The sequence below is a fragment of the Lycium barbarum genome, chromosome 5 (genome assembly GCF_019175385.1).
Source record: "Lycium barbarum isolate Lr01 chromosome 5, ASM1917538v2, whole genome shotgun sequence".
In the NCBI taxonomy this organism is placed as follows: domain Eukaryota; kingdom Viridiplantae; phylum Streptophyta; class Magnoliopsida; order Solanales; family Solanaceae; genus Lycium; species Lycium barbarum.
In genome coordinates this window covers 84,284,452-84,292,744 of record NC_083341.1, presented here as the reverse complement: position 1 = coordinate 84,292,744, position 8,293 = coordinate 84,284,452, and the positions used below count along the sequence as shown (strand labels likewise).

The 8,293-nt window shown below is 37.6% G+C and overlaps 1 non-coding gene across 1 annotated transcript; it reads left to right on the top strand.

Moving 5' to 3' along the window:
• Nucleotides 1-6,226: 6,226 nt before the first annotated feature.
• LOC132643107 (small nucleolar RNA Z279/snoR105/snoR108) lies at nt 6,227-6,330 on the top strand. Its single transcript, XR_009583550.1, has one exon. It is a non-coding gene; the product is annotated as a small nucleolar RNA Z279/snoR105/snoR108 (small nucleolar RNA).
• Nucleotides 6,331-8,293: the final 1,963 nt, after the last annotated feature.

Genomic DNA, 8,293 nt, shown 5'->3' with positions numbered 1-8,293 from the left:
AAAAGGTCATATTTGAATGCAGGATGAGAATAGGAAGGCAAGTGTAGGTACTGACATATTTATTTATAAGGGTCCTGAAGAAAAGATTAACAATATAGATAATCCTCAAGAGAAGGTTACTGATGGAGGAGACAAAGTAGCAGATAGCCAAGAACAAGTAGAAGATAGTGCAGGTACTGAGATAGTTTCTTATAAGGGTCCTGTAGAAAAGACTAACAAGGTAGATGATCCTCAAGAGAAAGTTTCTGATGAAGGAGAAAAGTAGCAGATAGTCAAGAACATGTAGAAGATAGAGAGAAGCAGAAATTAAATGAATGTGTGGACAAGTTAGCTCAGGAGCATGAATTAAGTAACACAGTCTTTAATCAGGAGCATACTCAGATGGAATTTCCCCTTCCAAATGTGCTCAAACAGGAGGATCAATTGAATTTTTCTATAAATCAGGATGGAGTGGGATCCTATCCACCTGAAAGGGAGAAACATGATGAATTGCATGTGGATCTGGTGGAAAAAGTTCAAGATCAACAAATTCTATCCCTGAAACCTTCTCCTTTGAAGGAACTGCATGATGTAGTGTCCCATAATCTAACAGATATGGCATTACCTGAGCAGCTTGAAGTAGGTAGCAGTGCTAAAGATGTGGTAGATGAGGAAGCCATAGAGCAGGTGTTTAATCATGTATCTAAGGAAGCTAATATTTCTCCAAAGTCCATGCAGAAAGGGAGTAAGAAGGGCAAACAACAAGGTCTAGTAGATATTCAGCCGATAAGAATATTTCCAAATAGAGCTGTGAAGATTCTCAAAAAATCTTTATGAAGACTCTATTTTGGAATATCAAGTCTATGAATTCACATCAAGCTTTTCATATAGTGTAAATGTTACATAGGCATCATAAATTTAGATGTCATTATGAATTTAGATGAGAAAATAAGGGCTCTGCCTATTTATCCAGATGAGTATGAAGATTTTGCATTCTGTGTGAATTCGTGTGAATGGTTTGAAGTTTCTTTTAAAGGGAGCCTATTCACATGGTGGAATGGTAGAGCTGGTAGGGATTTTATTTTAAAAAGGTTGGACAGAATGCTCACTAACTCAAAACTACAGGATTGGTTTGGTCATATGGAAGTTGAACATTTATCTAGAACTGGTTCTTATCATGCCCCTCTTCTACTTACTTGTGGAGATTCATCTCAAAATTTAAGGAAACCTTTTGGATTTCTAAACTTTTGGGTAGAACAAGAGTCCTTTTTAGAGGTTGTGAATCGAGGGTGGAATACTGATTTTGAAACAGATGAACTCATTACTTTTAAACTGAAGCTTAAAAAAGTTATGTTTGTTCTATCAAAATGGAGTAAAGCTACTTTTGGGGATATCTTCAACAGCTGGTAGTAAGGGAAGATATTATGAGAGTTAAATAACAGCTTTTTGAAGATGATCCTTCTTCTGCAAACAGGATGGTACTACAACTAGCACTAGCAGAATTGAAAAAGTATATACATTATGAGGAGGAGTTCTAGAGACAAAAATCTCATTTTACTTGTTTTTCTGAGGGGGATAGGAATACAAGGTTTTTCCACAATATGGTAAATGGTAGGAGGAAGATACTGCATGTCAAAATGATGAAAAAGCAAGATGGAAGTTGGATTGAGGGGGAAGATGCTCTAGTCGAGGAAGCAACCAAATTTTAGCATCATCAGTTTACATAGGAGGATATTTCTTCAGATTTCTCATTGCTGCAACATGTTTCTAATATGGTTACTCAGGAGAAAAATCAGATACTTACCAGCATACCAACTCTAGAAGATGTTAAGAAGGCAGTTTTTGATCTGTCAGGGGATAGTTCAGGTGGTCCAAATGGTATTTAGGAGCATTTTATCAAGTATGCTGGGATATTGTGGGGGCTGATGTGTATAATGTAGTGAAATTCTTCTTTGAAGGACAGACTTTGCCAAAGTTCATAACTCATACAAATCTGGTTCTGATCCCAAAGAAGAATAATGTTGAGACCTTTGCAGATATGAGGCCCATAACTCTAAGTAATTTCATTAACAAAGTGATCTCTTGAGTGGTGCAGAATAAGCTTGAAAAATTTTGCCTTCTTTGATTTATGCTAATCAGTCTAGTTTTGTAAAGGGAAGATGTATTATTGAGAATGTACTGTTAACTCAAGAGGTGGTACCAGATATAAGACTTAGGGGAAAACCAGCTAATGTGGTGCTTAAACTAGATATGGCTAAGGCCTATGATAAAGTGTCCTGAGATTTTTTGGCAAGAGTTCTGAGGAAGATGGGATTTGCAGAAGTATTTATAGATATGATATGGAGATTGATAGCAAACAATTGGTACTCATTTCTATTCAATGGACAGGCTTCTGGTTTTTTCCACTCAACAAGAGGTGTTAAGCAAGGAGATCCACTTTCTCCGGCTTTGTTTATTTTGTCTGCAGAAGTGCTGTCTAGAGCATTGAACCCTTTATTTGAGGATTAGAAGCTATGGAATGCCTAAATGGTGTGCTAATTTGAATCATCTTACTCATGCAGATGATACTATTATATTCTCATCTGCAGATGATACTTAATTGCAGCTAAACATGGGAATATTATAGAAGTATGAGCAAATGTCAAGGCAGCTTATCAACAAAGGAAAAAGTTCCTTCTACATGCATAGTAAAGTTGCAAATGTGATAAGTACAATAGGTGGAGGCTATTACTGGTTTTACTAAGGGATCTTTCCCTTTCACATACTTAGGTTACCCAATCACACATGTCAGAAAGAGAGAGGCTGATTATATTGACTTGATCAAAAAAGTGAAGGACAAACTGGCAGCTTGGAAAGGAAGACTTTTATCTTTTAGCGGAAAAGCTATTTTGATCGACAGTGTTTTGTTGAGTATGCAAATTCACCTACTCTCAGCTATCAGACCTCCAAAGGGTGTTATATATGACCTGCGAAGGTTGTTTGCAAGATTTTTGTAGAATAATAGTGAAGAAGGAAGAAGAAGAAGACATTGGTCTTCACGGTTGAATGTGTGCTTGCCAAAGGAGGAATGCGGAGTTGGCTTCGTGTCATTATTTGATATTTCTAAAGCATTATGTGCTAAACTCTGCTGGAAATTCAGAACTACAAATACTCTATGGTCAAATTATATGTGGAAAAAGTATTGTAAAAGGCACTACCCTCAGTATGTGCCTTGGAAAGGAGGCTCTCGGTTCTGGAAGATGATGTTAGAAGCTAGAGACAAGATGGAGCATGAAATGTGGTGGGAGCTAAGAAGTGGAACTACTAATATCTGGTTTGATAATTGGAAAAAACTTGGAGCTCTATACTATTTATTTCCTGATGAGTTTGTTGTGGATGAAACAGTTCAAGATGTGAAGGAATTGAGAAGTCAGGATGGGTGGAACATGAGTAAACAACTACAACTTTTTCCTACTGATATTATTGATCATATACTGGAAGAATTAGACTTTCATGAATCTACACAAGAATGGGATAAACCAAGGTAGATGATGATAACATCTGGTAAATTTACAATTGGAAGTCTATGGGAGCTCTTAAGAAGGAAATCTGTGAAGTCTGATATATACAAAAGTATGTGGATACCAGGTTTGCCTTTCAAAATCTCATTCTTTTTCTGGAGATTGTGGAATGCAAAATACCAGTAGGGGATATAGTGAGAACGATTGGGATTGATACAGAAGGAAAATGCTATTGTTTTGATCCTAAACAATGTGAAACTGTAGATCATCTGTTTATCACAGGAAAAGTTGCTTCACAGGTTTGGAGATATGTTAAAGCTGTTGCAGGAATCACAACAATTTTGTTTCAGGTGACACAAGTGATACAGGTCTGGTGGAATGCTAATGTTTCATCTAAGTTCAAATGTATTGCTAGAGCCATACCAATGATCACAATGTGGCAAATATGGAAGTGGAGAAACACTGTGGTGCATGGAGGGAAAATGACAATCAATAAGTTGATATATTAAATAAATTTGACCATTCAACAGATGTGCAGAGTTAGAAATCCAAGAATACAAGTACCAAAGTCTCTTCCATTGATTATGAAGATGATTGAAACTTACAGACCATATATAGTGAGCAAGATAGTGAGCTGGAATTTGCCTATGCTAGAGTGGTTTAAGTGTAACTCAGATGGTGTTCTAGAGGCAATCCAAGGCCAAGCTCAGTAGCAGTTTGTATTAGGGACTCTGAGGGAGACCTAGTGCATGCTGCAGCTAGAAGAATATCAGATAGATCAAACTTAGTTGCTGAAGCAATGGCTTTACAGGAGGGGATTAAATACTGTGTGACAAATGATCTACTGCCTGTAATCTTGGAGACTGATTCAATGACTCTTAAAATGATCTTGACAGGATAATGGGAAGTACCATGGAGTATCTCTTTGATCATAAAGGATATTACAAGGTTGATGAGGGATACGGAAGTTAGAGTGGAGCATGTACTGAGAGAAGGAAATGGATTGGCAGATTTTTTGACTAACTTTGTTTTTGATTTTGCAAGTGAACATCATTTCAATAGTTATCAATCACTTCCAAGGAAAGCAAGACAGATTTTGAATACCGAAAAAGCACAAATACCATACATCAGAATCAGGCAATCCAAAGATCATCAGATTCCAAGAGATTAACACATGTAATAAGGATTCTGCAGGATGTCAAAACTGCAGTAATCAGGCCTAGAACATTTCTAGCAAATTGAATAGAAGGACTTATGGACAGGCTACAGCAGTGGTAGTAGTGTGATTACATGCTCATTCTGTTGTCACGTGTCCAAAGGATCTTTTTATACAATCATTCTTGAAGGAAACGTTCAACACTACATAAGTCTTGAACAATCACAGAAACAGCTGAACATGAGGAACTTTCTGAAAGAATTCTATTCCATCCTTGAAGCCTGAATTTTAATTCAATGGACTGTGGATCTATAGCACCTGGTGAGAGCTTGAGGTGTCAACATGGTATCAAGTCAAGGCCAAAGGATTTGCAATAGAAAAGCTTTTAGATTTCCTTTAGTTTTGATTCATGTATTATATTCCTTTATTTTCTTATTTTCTGCATTTTTAGATTTTGTACAGAACTTGATTTTTTAATAAAGCACTATCAGGCAATCTGCTTGGTAGTTTTGATTCATAAAAAATGTTCGCATCTGCGCACTCGCATCAGCAGAAAATACCTCGCTGAGGCGCAACCTCAAAAAATATCTCGGGTCCGCTGCAGCGGGACTACCGTTGCAGCTGTGACCTTGCTCCTGCGGAAGAACCTTAGTAGAAGTGGACCAAGGCCAATTCACTAGACTCTCGTTCCTACGGGCCTCCTCTCGCTGGAGCGCACCCGCAGGGGCGAAACTACCTTCGTGCCTGCGCGTACACCAAAACCCGCAAAATCTGGTTTTTGAGTCTCATCACCCGAAATCCCGAGACTCATCATGTGCCTTACTTGACCCCGAGAATACCAATTTGTAACCTACATATCATGAATACAAACAAGCAATCTAGGCCGACAAGTCCAACCTGTAAATAATCAATACCATCTTAGGCCAAAGAGGCCATGATCTGAATAATTTGTAAACGACATCTGTCTTAACTGAAATGGGATCAACCCCAAAAAATATAAACATACATCTATACGGGCGGACGAGGCCACCATGAGTGTCTACAAACATCAAACCCAAAAGAAACATATACAAGGGCCAACAAGGCTGCCATATTGGTATACTGAATATACAGGACATGTCTACAAACCTCAAAAGAGAACATAACTGTATTGTGGTCGGATCAGGGGGCCGGCCTACCCATCATGACTATATATACACAAAATAACTCCAACTCTAACCAGGTAATTCCGAATGAAATGGATCTTACTAATTAAGCTGATACTCAGTAATATCTACTACGGAGGCTTGTCTACCTGTTTGTCAGGACCTGCAGGCATGACATACAACACCCCCTGCAAATGAGACGTCAGTAAGAAATAATGTACTGAGTATGTAAGGCAACTAAATAACTTAAAACTGAAACTGAAACTAAAGTGATATACTTAATATACTAAATGTAAACTGAGGAGTCATTGATAATCTGGGAGTATACTTACTTGTCTCTGACTCCTATCAAATGAGTAATACTAAAATAAACTATCCGGCCTTATATAGGGCTTGGTGTGTATGTGAATAACCACGAAGTCATGATCCTTCAGGCTAGTTTTAATGGGATATGATGAGTGGTCAATGCTCTCATTAAATATACGAGAAGGGCATCCAGGCCATCCTGGTTACGACAATTTGGGAGCTCTCATTTAACCAATTTGATCCCTTTCTTGAATGAGGAAAAAAAAATAAAAAATAAAAGAATAGCCATGAAGGCAAGTGTATAGCCCCGAAGGCAAAGTGCACATCTTTATAGCCTTGAAGACAAGTTTATATTTCATTGAAGGAAAGTTTATATGGCCCTGAACGCAAGTGCATATGCTGTAATGATATATATATTCTCTACTTCTCAACTAGACATGGGAGAATGCTAAACTAAATGTAAACTCCCGACAAGGGATATCTAAAATATAAGTAAGATGGAACAACATAGACATGAGAGCTCTGTGAGTAATTCTTCTCTTTTACACTCGTTCGGATCATACTTATTATAGATTCATGCCATCAAAAGGAAGGAAATAGCCTTTACATAACTTTCGTCGACTTATTCGACAACACGACGAACTTAGTCTATATAGCACTTCAATATACAACAAAAACAACAACAACAACAATAGGACTAACGTCAAACTATAGGAAGACTAGCATACGACACATCGACCGACATATGCTCGGGTTACAATTAACTAAATGATGCTTCACTATGCGCCTTCCTTCTTTCAAGCCACATGACAAAAACAACACATATCAAAACTATATCAATGTATCCAGCACAACAAGAACAGCCCCAAAACCTTACACAACAACTCAATAATCAAGTGGATAATTTCTGGCAACCATCCCGCATGTTCCTTACTAAAACAACACATCCAACACTCTTACACACGAGAAAAACATGAATCCTTACCTTGATCGCCAATAACTAGCTCTTTTCTGCTTTACTTCACCGTGAAAGAACCCTCATATCAGTAACTAACTGGAAGAATGGGGTTACGTTAACCGTATGAGCTTAGCAACATGAAACTAGGAATAAAACTTTGGCAGCCTTACCTTAATGAATTAGCAAACCCTTTAGTGGAACTCGGGAGCTTTTAGATCTATTTTGGAGGTAAGAAAGTGAGAATGAGTTTAGGATTGAATTGGGGACTTATGTATCCCACCGCCTAGTGAGCCTTAGGGTGAACAACACCCTCGCTTTGGAGCTCGCTCAGCGAGGTCCAACTTCTTCTAGGATAGTTCATAGTAAAATACTCATAACTTCCTGCTACGACGTCGTGTCGATGAACGGTTTAATGTGTTAGAAAATAGACTCATAGACCTTCGATTTAGTGGATAGATCATCCCGTAAATCAAAGTATATTGGGAGAAAAACTCAGTGACATCTGACCTAAATATTAGTGAACTTATGAACATAACTGGCGACAACCTTTGCCGACTTTTGATTTACAACTTGATTGACTTCAAAATATAACATACAACTATTATATAATTCAAATACCTTATTAGATGACTTTCTTAGAAGTTCAATCACTGTTAGTATTACCCCGAAAGTACTGGTTATAACACCGAGCCTATGTTGGCTAACCTGCGACGCATCTTAACGTATGAAAATACGGGATGTAACAGAATTGACTCAGTGCAAGCACAAACTATTTTCTAATCAAAGAGGGTAATGATTTAGACTTTTGGTGTGTGACAATGTATTGTCTATAGATTCCTAGTACTAAAGAAGAATTTAGAAGCTGATAAAGATAGATAGGTAGAATCATGGTTTTTTACCGGTCCATGTTTGACAGTGGGTTGTTGTTTTAGCTATAGAATTATGGTTACTATAACGATTAGTGTGGAATCAACCAATTGCACTCAGAGTTATGGCTATAATTTCAAAATTAAGTATTTTAGGTTGTGCCAGATCATATGTGTGAGATTCAGACTATTGAGCTAAGTTAAAGGAACATTTGGCAAATTAAGTGAATAAGCAAATTGCTATAGACTTGTGGTAGGATTACCATATAATTTGGGAGATTTTGTTGCCACTTGGTTCATTGTGGACCGCTTGACTAAGTCAACTCTTTTCATACCGGATCAAACTACTTACAACTTGAGTGGAGTTTACACGCCATGTTACA